The sequence below is a fragment of the Hyla sarda genome, chromosome 1 (assembly GCF_029499605.1).
Source record: "Hyla sarda isolate aHylSar1 chromosome 1, aHylSar1.hap1, whole genome shotgun sequence".
Classification (NCBI taxonomy): Eukaryota; Metazoa; Chordata; class Amphibia; order Anura; family Hylidae; genus Hyla; species Hyla sarda.
Window position 1 is genome coordinate 73,575,267 of NC_079189.1, and position 16,850 is coordinate 73,592,116.

At 42.7% G+C, this 16,850-nt stretch overlaps 1 protein-coding gene across 3 annotated transcripts in view; it reads right to left on the reverse strand.

The window, feature by feature from the left end:
• CCKAR (cholecystokinin A receptor) overlaps positions 1 to 11,838 on the reverse strand; it is a 106,940-nt gene extending 95,102 nt beyond the window's left edge. For 2 of the 3 annotated variants that reach the window (XM_056555984.1, XM_056555975.1), the window contains exons 1-2: positions 11,475 to 11,838; positions 9,090 to 9,239 (exon numbers count right to left, since the gene is read on the reverse strand). The gene's annotated coding sequence lies outside the window, so the exon portion shown is untranslated. The remainder of the gene's footprint in view (positions 1 to 9,089; positions 9,240 to 11,474) is intronic. The other variant, XM_056555992.1, reaches the window with a different exon arrangement.
• Between the last annotated feature and the right edge of the window lie 5,012 nt (positions 11,839 to 16,850).

Sequence of the window (16,850 nt, forward strand, 5' to 3'; positions counted from 1 at the left end):
TCCTGAAGGGATCCGCCAAATGGAAAAGGATTTAGGAAATCTAGAAGAATGGTCAGAACTATGGCAACTTAAATTTAATGTGCATAAGTGCAAGATAATGCACATGGGGTGTAAAAACCTTCGGGCAGAATATAGACTATTTGGCACAGTCCTGACCTCAGTATCTGAGGAAAGGGATTTAGGAGAAATTATTTCAGAAGACTTAAAGGTAGGAAGACAACGTAATAGAGCAGCAGGAAACACTAGCAGAATGCTTGGATGTATAGGGAAAGGTATAAACAGTAGAAAGAGAGAAGTGCTCATGCCGCTGTACAGAACACTGGTGAGACCTTACTTGGAGTATCGTGCGCAGTACTGGAGACCGTATCTCCAAAAGGATATAAATAGTCTAGAGAGAGTTCAGAGAAGAGCTACTAAACTAGTACATGGATTGCAGGATAAAACTTACCAGGAAAGGTTAAAGGACCTTAACATGTATGGAAGAAAGAAGAGACAGAGGGCATATGATAGAGACTTTTAAATACATAAAGGGAATCAACACGGTAAAGGAGGAGAGCATTTTTAAAAGAAGAAAAACTACCACAAAATGACATAGTTTTAAATTAGAAGGGCAAAGGTTTAAAAGTAATATCAGGAAGTATTACTTTACTGAGAGAGTAGTGGATGCATGGAATAGCCTTCCTGCAGAAGTGGTCGCTGCAAATACAGTGAAGGAGTTTAAACATGCATGGGATAAGCATAAGGCTATCCTTCATATAAGATAGGGCCAGGGAATTTTAATAGGATTGAGAGCATTGGGTAGACTAGATGGGCCAAATGGTTCTTATCTGCCGACACATTCCATGTTTCTATGGGGGAGATTTATCAAAGGATTTAGACTGGGTTTTCCTGTCTAAATTTGTCGCACAGAAAGTCCCAGTCTAAATATATGCGACTTTTTTGCGACATTTGCTTTAGAGGATTTTTAGAACATGATGCATTCTAGTCTATTTTAGATGGAAAAATGCATTGGTGCTGAATTTATCAAAAGTCGCATCGGCTAAAAGTACGCTGAAATGTCAGACCATGCTGGAGCAGGTTTAAATACAGTCTAAAGCATAGATCCCGAAGTCCGTGCGCAGAATACCGTATATCAAAAGCTGTGCGCCTTTTGATAAATTAGGTGCACAATAGACCAGCCTAACGCTCTGTAGTTTGGTCTGTATTGATGTGGGACATAGACAGCTTTGATAAATCTCCCCCTATGTTTCTTTGTGAGTGAATCTAGATCCCAGGCTCAACCGTCAGGCGTTCTAGCAGTCGAGATAGTGGAGCACATAAAAACACTGGCAGTGATTCAGGAGTATCCATTCAAGAGCAGTAGCAAATTTGTCAATCAGCCAAGGGCTGCTCTTGGAGCCGAAGGTGAGATAGGTAACAAAATAATATGCCCCTTCCCACCTAATCCCGTGCCATCTCCACAAATCTGGACAAATTGGTAGAAGCTTGAAAGCATCTGAAATATCAGCTTTAGAAAACCAAGTATCTCTACCGAATGCCAGGATCTGCTGGATGGCCTCGTTCACAGATTTCTACTTGAGTGTGAATTCTTCAGAGGGTATGAGTGAATTGATGCTAGGGACTGGGGAACAATGTGGAGCAGACAGGTCAAAAATAAGACAGAATGTATTAGAAAATTTTCCACACGCAACCCCGATGGGGCTCACCCTCCACCTAGAAATCAGGGCACACTGGAAAGGACTTATTATGAACCCTTTAGAAATCTCCTTCTGAAGTAACTCAGAAACAATAGCTGGGTTCCTAGCTGCTTATTGTAGATTATTACACTATTGTTATATTATTTTGTGGTGTCCCGGTACCGTATTGCATACCGTACCTAGTGTAGAGGTCCCCAAAGTCAGAGTAACTACGTTCAGGTAGGGTTCCTCAGGTGGGACAGCCCCTAGTCACCTCTCCTAAAGTCTATCTTTAATAATAATAAATGTATATATTTAATAATTATATATATTCTATGGTAATGTATAGTACTTACCTTGTTCAGCGTCGCAGGACCTTTGGTCATGTGACCACGGTCTATGGTATGTTGTAGGACCTTAGGAGGTCCTTGGGTCACGTGTTACCCACAAATCTCTGTAATGGTGATTCACATCAGTATGGACCAATTAGCGTTAGTCCAGCCCCTGCCCATATAAGGGAGCTGCATCCAATTATCGCTCTCTTGGGTTGCTGTTCTCATGGATGCTGGACTAACAGGACGGTGTTACGCAACTTTCAAAGACACGCTAGGCCTCGAAAACCTGCCGGCCTCAGCGGAACCAAAACCGCGAGTTCGCATCTAAATCCCCGCTAATGCTAGCGTGACTACTGGACCGCAACTAACCCTTAAATCCAGTGGAGCAATGCATAGTACTAAAAGACTTTAAATGCTAAAGTCCCAACCTTTGTCAATCTCCAAGGAAAGCCGTTGTTATGCTGAGAGACTGTTGTACTATTGAAGCTTGCAGAAAACCTTCAGTAAAAGTTAATACTGTTTCAGAAACTCTCCAGTTGTGGACAATCTATTCTTATCATCTACCTCCCTATCGCTCTTGGGAAGGGTGGCAGTAAGAAAAGCATTAATGAGGAGCCCTCTCCTGGTGTCACGAATAGCAAGGGTTAACAAGCACCCTTTAATTACTGCACAGCTACACTCCCCATACCCTACATCCCCCAGGCTATCACAATTTCACACTGAGATTAGCCCCATATCAAAACCTTCGTCAAACCCAGAACAGAGAAAATCTACAAAACCCGGAGCTGGGTGATTAGCTAAGCATGTACAAAAGATAACCGTGTCTAACCCGCCTAGTCATGCATCTGAATTAAGTTTTTTTGGACATTGGGACTTAGGGTGTGTGCTGTGGCAGATGCTAAAGATATGGAGGAGGTGGCACTGACTGAAGCAGCAGAATAGGTTAAAATGATTACATATCTGAGCATTACCCAGAAAATACAAAGATTCCCAGCTGGTGGCATATCAGGGGCACTAGATGTACTGGGAACCACTATTTGAGTCAAATTAGGGCACCAATTGGTAGCATGGGTAGAAGACTGGCAAACTGTACAGAGCAGAGCCCTGAGCCCGGCAAAGTGCCTACAAAAAAGCTCTGTATGCAAGCTTGCCCAATTGGTTACCTGATGGAATTGAGACAAAGTAACGGCTTCCTTAGCAGAAAATGAACGGTGATAATCATAAAATGAGAAGCCACCATATTTGTAGCCAGATTTACTGATTTGTACAGATACTGATCTAATTCCACTCTTCTCTCTAGCTTAGCCAATCAAACCACATCTAGAAACAGGCTGAATGCCAGGACAAATTCAGGATTATTAAGTTTCCTATTAAGCCTCGGATCCCTGACTTTCACTACCACAGACACGTCCCCACAAGCAAACATCTTGTTATCTAGAATATCCTTGGAAGCCACCAGGAGGGACGCCAGATTGACATCTTTGCCTTACAGGATATCCTTCCTGATAGCTTCCAGGATAAAATGGTCTGGAATAAGTTCTGCTGTGGTGAGGGATTTACTTGGGGTAGACACACTTGGAGGCACCAAACTAGCAGGCTCAGCGCTAGCCTGTACTACTGCCGGGGTTGGCAGGGCTTCCACTACTGCCAATCTGTCCTGAATGTCATGGACTGCAGTAAACAAACAATCTGGCTCCCTCTTGGACTTATCTTGTGTTTACGGAACCCCATGGGAGCAGAGAATCCTATAAAGTTTTGCCTTTCTTGCAGAAGCCGGAAATGGAATATGACGACGGTGAAGCTCTGCCATAATCTTGGGAACAGTCCATGATCTGAGAGTTTGCACACTCCCGTAGCCAGAGAATCTAGCTGGAGTTGGTGGAACAGATGCCCCTTCAATACTGTCCAGGACGTGAGACATCTTTACCTAAAAATGACAAACAGTACCGTAGGGAATCCACTGCCCAACAAAATACCACTGAGGACAATGGACAAACTTACATGAGGGGTGTGGATTGACAGCAATCTGTCTCGAGGTGGACTAGGATGAGACAAAGAGTAATTAGCCAGAATATGAGGTGCGTGGATTGATGAGGGCAATAAACCTCTACAGCCACCCGACCCAACTACTGGTAAGTACTGAAACCCTTAACCTAACCCAACGTGAGGCAGCGGGATTGACCTGGCAATTCACCTCGACTAATACAATAAGCTAAGTATACTTACCACTGACAACAACAACCGCACCTAAAAAAAAAGGTATAACTTAACATGAACCTTAAAGGAGTACTCTAGCGCTGACTATTCCTCCTTCGTTTTGCCCTGGCTGAAAAAAATAAATAAACTTTCACTCAACTTCGTGCGTTCCCCCCAGAGTGCTGCTTCAGCTGATTGGTCCTCCGGCCCCGTCTTCTTCTTCCGTGTGCATGGATCATCACTTGGCGCTCAGCCTATCACTGGCCTCAGTGATGTCCCACCTTGGCTGGTGATAGGCTGAGCACTATGTGATGATCCGTGCACAAGAAGAAGGCAGAAGACGGATCCGGAGAATCGATCAGCTGTAGCAGCACTCCGGGGAAGCACAGGAAGGTGAGTGAAAGTTTATTTTAATTTTTTTTCAGTCCGGGCACACAGAGGAGAAATAGCAGGTGCTAGAGTACTCCTTTAACCTGGTAACCTCCCCCAAGAATGTGAAGATGGTAAACAGTAATGTAAGCACCGCCATCTGTGTAGAAGTGATAATTGAATGCCGTACTTACTGCACCCAGAAGACAGATAAGACAAGTTCTCTGAAACAGTAACCATAAACTAATGTCATGTCAGCGCAAAAAGATGTAGTAAGTGAATAACATGATAGAGCCCCCCCCCCCCCCAGACCCAAGATACCTCCGTTAGGGTGCATTCACACAAAATTTTTGCAATACAGTTCTTGTATACAAGTACGTAACAAAAATAGAAGATTGCACTACCACCCGTATGCGTCTGTATTCCTATTTCACATCAGCAGTCAATTTGCCTGGGGTAAAGACAGGGAGTAGCGGTCAGCATTAAACCACTGGACGGCCTCCCCCCGGCAGGCCAATCGTAGCTGGCATAGGGAGTTTAACTGAGCCACTTTGTATCTTAAGGATACAAATTCCTTTTTACAGTTGATAGAAGGCCATACCTGGGAGTCTGAGATGACATTTGCGACCATAGCTGTCAAGAGCTTGTATACTCGCATTCCGCATCAGATAGGGATTCAGGCAGTTAAGAGGTTTTTAGTGATAGCCGGACAAACAGAAATATTCTAATTTTGTTTGCGATGTTCTTGACCTTGTCCTTAGTAATAATTGTTTCAAATTTGGTTCAGCTTGGTATATTCAATGATTGGGCACTGCGATAGGCACACCAGTAGCATGCAGTTTTGCTAATATTTTTCTAGAAGCTCTGGAGCAAGAAATGATCTTCAGTGAGAAGAACCCTTTTTTGAGACACATATCATGGCATAGAGGGGAATAGCATGGAGGGGAACAGAGAAAGATTTCCAGAGATTTGTGAAATATCTCAATAATGAGAATAATGTAAATATGGCATTTATGTCCAAGTATGATAAAGAGAGAATCGAGTTCTTGGACGTGCAATTGGTGAAAGAAGAAAAAGGAGTGATGACAAAAAGTTTTAAAAAACCTACTGCATCAAATATGCTGCTACATTTTGGCAGCTAACATCCTACCGACGTTGAAGAGGCAATACCCTACAGTCAATTGCTATGTTTGAAAAAAATTAACAGTGATGATAAAGTATTCAATGAGAAAGCAGAAGAACTACTAGTCCAATTCAGCATGAGAGGATATCAAAAAATAAACTACTGTAGAAAAGCCTAAAAAAAGTTGAAAAGGTGGACAGACGAGAACTTTTGGATGACTACAAGCACAGGAAGAGGAAAAAGACAAAACGATTAGTTTTTTCTTTCAAATACAGCTCAACAGTGGAATCAATAAGAAAAAAAAATCTGTGAGAACTGGGACATTTTAGCTGACGATACAGAAACTGAATCAGTGTCTGAACAAACCCATCTGAACAGTGTCTGAACAAACCCATCATTGCCTTCAGGCGCAATAAAAGCCTTAAAAACGAACTAGTAAGAAGTACCTTCAGTCCTCAAAAGACTATGAGAAAGCCTGATTGGCTTACCGCCAATCAGATCACAGGAAATTTTCCTGGTGGTCACTGCCCACAAAGCACGAAGAGTAGTTTCTTCAGCAATGGAGGATACAAAATTAAAATAAATATGTTTATTTGCTGTACATCAAAATTTACAGTATACTGTCTCTACTGTACCTGTGGACGCTTTTACATAGGCTCCACAACAAGATGCCTATTCACAAGGTATCATGAACATTTACTTTCTCTTTCAACAGGCACTGGAGCTGGCAGACTTATAGAGCATATGCAAAAATAACATAATAATGATGAGAAGGCTCTTAAATGTATAGGACTCGAGTGGGTTACAGCAGGCAATGATAGGTTTAACGACCTGTGCAGGCCCGAGGCGTCCTGGATAGTCCGCACTGATGCGCTAGGCGGATTAGGTATGAATGAAAGAAACTTGCTAAATGCATTCTTGACTGTTCCATAAACTTCTCAGTGTAATGTGTCTACAGATAATTAATTACTATGTTTAGTTATTTAATGCACTTAGGATTTCCTGGACGACAGGTGTATTGACGTCACAGAGGGCGCCAGGTGTAACGGCACTCACAGATGACGTCCAGCAGGCTTGAGAAAGCGGGCAAGACTGCGAAAGGAGTGCTGCCTTGTCTCTGCCTTCCAGTGGCTTAATGCGACCACTACTCCCTGTCATTACACCCGGGCAAATTGACTGCTGATGTGAAATAAAAATACTGACCCATACGGGTGAGTGCAATCTTATATTTTTTCTACATACTTGGATTGCCTCTGTTATTTCTTTTGCGGATCTGCACCCCCAATGGTCTTGCTTTTGTCTTCGGACCTCTATACTGTTCACCTACTATTGCTCCTTTTGTACCCACTTGGTCAGCTGCAACAGTGCCAGTCCCAGCCTTCTCAGCCTAGTGTCAGTTCTCGTATGCGTTTTCAATTTGAAAACCGCATGGAACCGTATTGAAAACCGTATGCATTGACTCTCCATTGAAAACCATATGCCAAACGATGCATCCGGTTGCATCCGTTTTGCGTCTTGTAGGGTTTTGTATGTTTTTTTCCCATAACCAAAACCATAGCCTACCACAGTTTTTGGTCCTGGTGAAAAACCATATTGAACCCGTATACGTTTTTTTTTTTTTAACATGTGAGTCAATAGGAACCGTTGAGAACCGCATGTTCTTATGGTTCCATTCAGTTTGCACCATACGGATTTTGTCTTGGAATTTCAATCAAACAAGTTAAACTTTATTCATAACGAAGTGAAAAGTTAAAAACATATGCGTTTTTTTCTTAAAAAACTGATGCAACTGGACATCATTTTTCAAACCGTATACGGGTTAAAATTTGTACACACATTTACAGTTTAGAACGGTTTTAAGGAATCCGATTTTCATCAAAAACCTGATATGTGAACTGTATTGCAAGCAGGAACTTAAGTAACACGTGTTCATATATGTATATTATATTTATTATCAATTTTTTTTTTTTTTAACATGACTATATATTTTTTTTATGTCAACACAAATTGATGCTTACCAAGGCACAACATTTTTTTATTGATACCTACCAAGGCACAGATCGATGCCTACCAAGGCATAAACCAGCATCCTATTAAACATAAACAGGCTCTACCTTCTTGCTACAGCGAGAAATACAACCTGGACACCATGCATTGAATAGTACCCACCAAAACCCAAGATACCAACGTACACACCACAATGAATGTAACTAGATTATTGCAGGAGTGTACCGTGAAAATAGAGGAAAAGGTTAATAAGAAACTACTCAATGCAGTAAGCAAACAAAAGATAAGTATGTAAAAATCTATACATAAAAGAACAATTACCAATGACCAGTGTGATTTCAACTGAGCAGGCTCACCCAAGTAATAAAGCGGCATACTTTACCCCAACTCGGAAGTGCTGGATACTGGCAAGCAGTCCAGTGACCCAAGGACCTAAGCTGCGTGCTGTGGCGGCAGACAAGCTACAAGTCCCCCACAAACATGGCACCTGCTTTGAAGCGCTCTGCCAGTTGAAAGCAAGCTGTAAAGCCCTACAGATGCTTAACCAAAACGGTGAGTAGACCAGACTGAACCCGTGCCGCATGCCAGCACTTCGTTAAGCTCTAGCGAGAGCAGAAAATATCGAGGAAAGTAAAATGAAAGCGCAGGTAACTGCATGCTTACCTTTCAGACCCCAACAGACCGGAAGCAAACTGAAACGCAGAGAGTGGCCCTGAAAAGGGTCACTGCCGTATAAGAAGATGCTGACCCCTCCCACAAATTGGGTTAACTAATTCAGTTAACCTTTACATATATGACACAGAAGGAATACACCACTATTTTGCCAAATGTTTCAATAAAATGGTGCCAACATCAAAAACCTGATTACAGTTAACAAATTCAAAAAGTTAAATGGCGCAAAACTCCATTATAGTGAAAAATAGCAGCAATGTTTGAAAAAGGTTCTATGAAGGAACTGAAGCATTGCATGTGAAAATCCAGTATACTGAGACCAATATTAAAGGGTTATTCCAGAATTATTTTTATTTGACTGTGCTACAGGGGCTGTAAAGTTAGTGTAGTTCTAAATATAATAAAAAGAGGAGTTGGGGGGCTCACACTGATATTTTAAATTAAGTGTATGCCGAGGTTTCTGCGTTACACGTAACCCCACGTGTAAAAAAGTGAATACAATGAAAGTAAAAGGGTTAAGTATACTAACATGCATTATATTAAATATATACATTATTAAATATGTACACATAAACATCATAAAATTAGAGAAGGAGGAGGTGACTAGGGGCTGTCACTCCTGGGGGACCCTACCTGAACGTAGTAACTCTGACTTTGGGGACCACCAATCAAGGTACGGTATGCAATAAGGTACCTGGACATCACACTTACAGTTACATCCAGTGAGTCACAGGTGACGTCTTCTCCAAGTGAATTACAGGTGACGTCTTCTTTGATCTGAGTTGCTCACTTTTACTTTTTTCTCCATCTGTCTAGGTCATCATGAAGACTTCTCCCGGCCAAGACTTGTCACCGCAGAATCTGTCAGACAAAAATTTTAGGCTCCTTGCTTCAGTACCATCCACACTACTATACAAACTTGTCATCAATATTGCCTACACAAAGTAAAAGTTTCCACATACAGTAGTTAGGCCCCCTCTGTGTCCCCATACAGTAGTTAGGCCCCCTCCATGCCCCTATACAGTACTTAGGGCCCTTCATATTAGGTAGCTAGATCTTCCCCCTTTAGGCAGGTAGGTAGGCAGTTTTGAGTCATTATTTAGGAGAGAGTGGTCGGTTATATCAATTGTACATTCTGCATAGGATTGATAAAACCCCAGCGTTTCTCCATAGAGTAGGCATCAGAGGGCACATTGCATGTCATTGTTGTTCTCAAGCACCTACTGATTGTTATGTTATGCGCTCCGGCCGCACACGCTGGTCATGAGCGCATGGTCCCATTACCTGCTGCTGCCGGCGGGGCTGGGATTCGCATTGTGGGCCGTGCCCGCATGCGAATCCCGGACCGTCACTCATCTAGTGCTTCTCCTGCCATGCCTCTGTCTCTCTGCTTTGGCACGTGTGTCCCCGTCCCCTAGGGTGTGCTTGAGCCAGAGCTTTAAGATTTACAGGCCAGTGCACCCATTAGTGAAATAACACCTGTGGCTCATTGATAAATTCTTCCACCTCCCACACTTCCCTGCCGGATCTTTGTTGCCCTAAGCCTTAGAGAAAGCGTTCCTGAGAGTTGCCTTGCCGTGTATCTTACCTTTGCTCCTTGAACTGACCTTGCTCCTTTGCCACCTGCCTTCTGACCATTTGCTACGTTCCTGACTACGCCACCGTGGCACCTGCCCTGACCTCCTGTTATCCAGACCATGAGTTGCCTAATCCCACCTGTGCCTTGAATCTCCTCAGCTGCCTGTGTGGTCGAGCCACGCCAGCAAGTACATCCCGCTTTGTGGTGGGCTCTGGTGATAACCAGCAGCACCTTAGACTCCGCTCCCTGGTATGGTCCGAGTCATCTGCCACGCAGGTCCAGCGGATCCAATACCGCAAGTGTTCCAGTCTGCTGAAACGTGAGTGTTACACTGATCAAGTAGCAAATTATTTTGCTACTTGTGCAAACTTTGAGCGTTTATACTAAAAATACGAAGTTGATAGATAGCGGTACACTGCATTATTAGCTCTACCGTACACCGTAACTTAGAATTCCAGATGTGATCTTCTATCAAAGATTGCACACAAAAAAACATGTAAAATACACAATTGCACAATTTTTTTAATGCAATATAGTGCCTGAAAACAGTGTATATAAAATGATAAATCTCCCCCATATTGTTTATAGTAAAAGCATACATCTCAACGAGTCTAATAAAATGTCAATGTCATCGGCTTTTGATATACCTAAGATGTTTATTGTTTGCATCTTATCCTGTATTTCACTAGCAAATATGTCAAGTACTGTATCATCATTAGCAATGATAGATTCAATGACACTTTAAGGCAATTAGTGTTATCTCAATATATATGAAGCGTCAGAAATGTATTTTTCATTTTATTGAATTTTCAGGTTGATGATTTTATACTGACACTTAATAGCATATACGTTGCATACATGAATATTACTAAAGGGATTAGGCAGTAGACATAGGCTATCTCACAAAACCTATTGATGGCATATGGCTATGATAAGCTCTCAGTGTGACTCTGCCAATTCGTTGTACAAAGAGGTTATAGGAAAATGCCACTTATGATCAGCTGATAAGCTTCTCTAAGATCATGATAGTCAATAGCCAACCGTGCAAACTTTCAAAAATGGACCACAGAGGCCATGGTGGCATAATGGTTTCCTAGTACCAATGTCACTTCATTAAAGCCGTTGACAGGGATCATAGTGGTTGAACCTCCACCAATTGGATTTTAATAGGATATTCTAGTGATTAAAATTGGTGAGAAAACCCCTTTATTGCCACCAAGTGCATGTGTTTAACCACCTTCCCTGTCTCATAATAGCATTCTCAAAATTAAAAGAGTAGTTCAGGGGGTGCATCAACAAACCCATAGCAAAATGTTTTAATGGGGACACACTTAATCACAACCACTTTCAGTAGCTATCAAGATAAAAAAATAAAAAATATATATCTATATAGTTAAGGCTGATTTATCAGCCTGCGTTTGTGGGAGAGGTGGAGGCTCACAAAATATGTCCTGCTGCTCTCCAGATAGTTAAGGCTGATTGTCAGGCCTGTGTTTGTGGGAGGCGCGAGGGCTCACCATAAATACGTCCTGTTGCTCTCCACTATCGCCACAGGTCTCGTTCTTGTGACGTCATGCGGCCGTGGCTCTCAGACGTTCTCCGTCTCGGCGTGATAGTACAGGATGCCAGCTCTGCTTCTGAGTGTTCCGGTAGGCTTGTTGAGGAGGCAGGTGGCTAAGATTCGGCTACCGCTCAGCACTGCCTGCCTCCTCGCATTCTTTATGCCAGTCTCATTTTATATTAGTTACAGGAGGAGGTGGCTCATGTTTGGAGCTCTGCTTCCTCCGTGCATTCCTCCAGCCACCACATTGTGCGCACGATTTACTTAGATCCTCTGTCTGCTAGCCCTGCTCTGCAACATGCTGTCAGCAGATTGGGCTGTATACTGTGTGTGTGCAGATTGGGCTGTATACTGTGTGTGTGCAGATTGGGCTGTATACTGTGTGTGGGTGCAGATTGGGCTGTATTATGTGTGTGTGTTGCTCAGCTCATCCAGCTGGGACAGGCTGCCTGCTGATTGTGCTATGTTGTGTGTGGGTGCTCTGCTCAGTTCCTCCAGCAGGGTCATGCTGTCTGCAGGTTGTTCTGCATTGCACATATGATCTGCTTAGCTCTGCTTGCTGTTTCATGCTATATGCAGGTGATGCTGTGCAGCAGTGGTCTTCATCCTGCGGACCTCCAGATGTTGCAAAACTACAACTTCCGGCGGGTTGGAGAACACTGCTATACAGTATATATGATCTGCCCAGGGTACTGCTGGGTTTCTCCTGTTCCATAACATGGTACCTGCAGATTGTACTGTATTGTATATGTATCATCTGCTCAGCTCCGCTGCATAGTGCCTGCAGATCATGCGGTATTGTATATACAGTATTGTCTGCTCAGCTCCTTCTGCTCTTGCATGGTGCCTACGGATTCTGCTGTATTATATGTATCATCTGCTCAGGTTTCTGCATGACCCCCTTTCATATGGTGGAATTCAACGGTCGCTTTATAATTATTTCTTGCATAGGGTCTTATGGGTTTTTCCTAAACCTGTTCTCTGGACTTCTTCATTGACTTTATGTTCAGGTTGCAGCTTTAGTTACTGTTCTGCTTTCCTGTTCATCTAGCCTTATTGACGATTCCATTATTTTCCTCTTTAAATCCTTATATTTTCTGTTGTTTAACCCCTTAAGGACCAGGCCATTTTACACCTTAGGACCAGAGCGTTTTTTGAACATCTGACCACTGTCACTTTAAACATTAATAACTCTGCAATGCTTTTAGTTATCATTCTGATTCCAGGATCGTTTTTTTCGTGACATATTCTACTTTGTCATGGTGGTAAATTTTTGTGGTAACTTGCATCCTTTCTTGGTGAAAAATCCCAAAATTTGATGAAAAAATAGAAAATTTTGCATTTTGCTAACTTTTAAGCTCTCTGCTTGTAAGGAAAATGGATATTCCAAATAATTTTTTTTTATTCACATATACAATATGTCTACTTTATGTTTGCATCATAAAATTGACAAGTTTTTACTTTTGGAAGACACCAGAGGGCTTCATAGTTCAGCAGCAATTTTAACATTTTTCACAAAATTTTCAAACTCACTATTTTTCAGGGACCAGTTCAGGTTGGAAGTGGATTTAAAGGGTCTTCATATTAGAAATACCCCACAAATGACCCCATTATAAAAACTGCACCCCCAAAGTATTCAAAATGACATTCAGTCAGCATTTTAACCCTTTAGGTGTTTCACAGGAATAGCAGCAAAGTGAAAGAGAAAATTCACAATCTTCATTTTTTACACTTGCATGTTCTTGTAGACCCAATTTTTGAATTTTTACAAGGGGTAAAAGGAGAAAATGTATACTTGTATTTGTAGCCCAATTTCACTCGAGTAAGCACATACCTCATATGTCTATGTAAAGTGTTCGGCGGGCACAGTAGAGGGCTCAGAAGCGAAGGAGCGACAAGGGGATTTTGGAGAGTACGTTTTTCTGAAATGGTTTTTGGGAGGCATGTTGCATTTAGGAAGCCCCTATGGTGCCAGAACATCAAAAAAAAAATCACATGGCATACCATTTTGGAAACTAGACCCCTTGAGGAACGTAAAAGGGAATTAAGTGAGCCTTAATACCCCACAGGTGTTTCACGACTTTTGCATATGTAAAAAAAAAAGAAAAAATGTTCACTAAAATGTGTGTTTTCCCCCAAATTTCACATTTTTGCAAGGGTTAATAGCAGAAAATACCATCCAAAATTTGTAACCTCATCTCTTATGAGTATGGAGGTACCCCATAAGTTGACCTGAAGTGCACTACGGGCAAACTACAATGCTCAGAAGAGAAGGAGTCATATTTGGCTTTTTGAGAGCAAATTTTGGTTGGGGGGCATGTCGCATTTAGGAAGCCCCTATGGTGCCAGAACAGCAAAAACCCACCACATGGCATACCATTTTGGACACTAGACCCCTTGAGGAACGTAACAAGGAATAAAGTGAGCCTTAATACTCCACGGGGTTTCACGACTTTTGCATATGTAAAAAAAAATAATTTCACCAAAATGTGTGTTTCCCCCCAAATTTTACATTTTTGCAGGGGTTAATATCAGAAAATGCCCCCCAAAATTTGTAAACCCACTTCTTCTGAGTATGGAAATACACCATGTGTGGATGTCAAGTGCCCTGCGGTGGAACTACAATGCTCAGAAGAGGAGGAGCGCCATTGAGCTTTTGAAGAGTGAATTTGTTTGGAATGGTAGTCAGGGACCATGTGCGTTTACAAAGCCCCCCGTGGTGCCAGAACAGTGGACCCCCAACATGTGACCCCATTTTGGAAACTACACCCCTCACAGAATTTAATAAGGGGTGCAGTGAGTATTTACACCCCACTGGCATTTGACAGATCTTTGGAACAGTGGGCTGAGCAAATGAAAAATTACATTTTTCATTTTCACGGACCACTGTTCTAAAAATCTGTCAGACACCTGGGGGGTGTAAATGCTCACTGTACTCCATATTACATTACGTGAGGGGTGTAGTTTCCAAAATGGGGTCACATGTTGGGGGGTCCATTGTTCTGGCACTATGGGGGCTTTGTATACACACGTGGCCTTCAATTCCCGACACATTTTCTCTTCAAAATCCCAATGGCGCTCCCTCTCTTCTGAACATTGTAGTTCGCCCGCCGAGCACTTTACATCCACATTTGGGGTATTTCTTACTCATAAGAAAAGGGGTTACAAATTTTGGGGAGCTTTTTTCCTATTTTCCCTTGTGAAAATTAAAAATTTAGGGTAACACCAGCATTTTAGTGAAAAATTTTTTTTTTTCATTTTCCCATCCAACTTTAACGAAAATTTGTCAAACACCTGTGGGGTGTTAAGGCTCACTATACCCCTTGTTACATTCCGTGAGGGGTGTAGTTTCCAAAATGGGGTCACATGTTGGTATTTATTTTTTTTCGTTTATGTCAGAACCGCTGTAAAATTAGCCACCCCTGTGCAAATCACCAATTTAGGCTTCAAATGTACATAGTGCGCTCTCACTCTTGAGCCTTGTTATGCGCCCGCAGATCATTTTACGCCCACATCTGGGTAATTTCCGTACTCAGGAGAAATTGTGTTACAAATTTTGGGGGTCTTTTTCCCTTTTACCTCTTGTGAAAATAAAAAGTAAAGGGCAACACCAGAATGTTAGTGTAAAAAAAATTTTTTTTTTACACTAACAGACTGGTGTAGACCCCAACTTTTCCTTTTCATAAGGGGTAAAAGGAGAAAAAGCCCCCCAAAATTTGTAGTGTAATTTCTGCCGAGTACGGAGATACCCCATATGTGGCCCCCTGACGTGACATGCCCCCTGACGAAGCCCATACGCGAAACGTGCGTTGGGGTGTTGGTGCTTGGTGTTCCTGGCTTGTGGGTATATGACAGGTAGTCTCTTTAGGTATTACTTATCTTGGGTCCCTATTCATGTCTGTTATACTGCATTGCTGCTCCCTATGTTATACTGATGTATGTTAGATGTTATATCTATATTATACTATATTACGAGTTTGCAGCCGTGCCAGTTTTATATTGTATATGCTTTCGACTGAATACCTACATTGCCCATACCAGGTCCACTGGCACTTGTTGTCTCCTGCCTAAGGTCATCCTCTGCCTTTTAAATATTTTTAATTGTTTGTTTTATATTGTCTAATAAAGATTGTCATACTTTTTGAAATAATATTAGTATTGTGGGTCTTTTTGTTTTTGGCTATATAGAGTTGTAGTTTTGCAACATCTGGAGTGCTACAGTATAGAGACCATTATATAGTGGTCTCGGACTGCACCCCTCCAGATGTTGCTAGGCAACTTACCGCCTTCCGTCGGATCCAGGGAGCCTGCTGCATGACATCGCCGCCCGCCGATCTCCGACGCCGATCGTCGCCCGCAGCCTCCGCAGATCTGTAAGTGGACTCCGGCGCCGCTCCTCTGTCGTTTCCTCGTTCTGCCCCACCTATTGTGGGTGGGCAGGACGGGGAAAACAAAAGTTAACCCCCCCGCCCCCGATCTGCTATTGGTCGTCGCGTCTAGACCACCAATAGCAGGGATAGGAGGGGTGGCACCCCTGCTACCTCACTCCTATCTCTTCAGGGGGATTATTGGTGTCTTAGACACCCGCGATCCCCCTTATATTCCGGGTCACCAGGTCAACATAGACCCGGAATGACCCGGAATCGCGCAAATCGCAAGCGTGAATTCATTTGCGATTTGCGACGATCGCCGACATGGGGGGGGGGGTCTGATGATCCCCCTGGGCATTTGCGCGGGGTGCCTGCTGATAGATATCAGCACTCACCCCGATCCGGTCCCCGCCCGGCGTGCGGCGGGGACCGAAATTCCCACGGACGTATGAGTACGTGCCTGGTCCTTAAGAGGTTAAGAATGCTTCCTTATTCATGTCAGTTGGGTTGGTTTTTCCATATCTTCAAGTTATTATTCTGTTGTAGGCCCAGTTCAAGCCTCTGCAAGTTCACTTGCAAGTACATTCATTCCTTGTCTTCATTCATTCTGTTGGGTCGAGCTTGATCTCAGCACTAGCCATTCAATTTGTTCATTCAAACACTAATCCTTCATCTTCATTCACGTACCATGAAGTTCATTTTGGTAAGTAGTGCTTTGAGCTTGCTTCATGGTTGGTGTACGTTCACACTTGCTTAATGGCCACCACAAGGTCGGGCCCTCTTTAGTGTTTGTCTTTCGTTTCTGTTCATTATACACATTCATGTACTGTATTGAGCTTGCTTCATGGTGGGTGTACGTTCACACTCGCTTATTGGCCACCACAAGGCCGGGCCCTCTTTAGTGCTTGTCTTTTGTTTCCGTTCATTTTACATATTCATGTACTGTATTGAGCCTGCTTCAT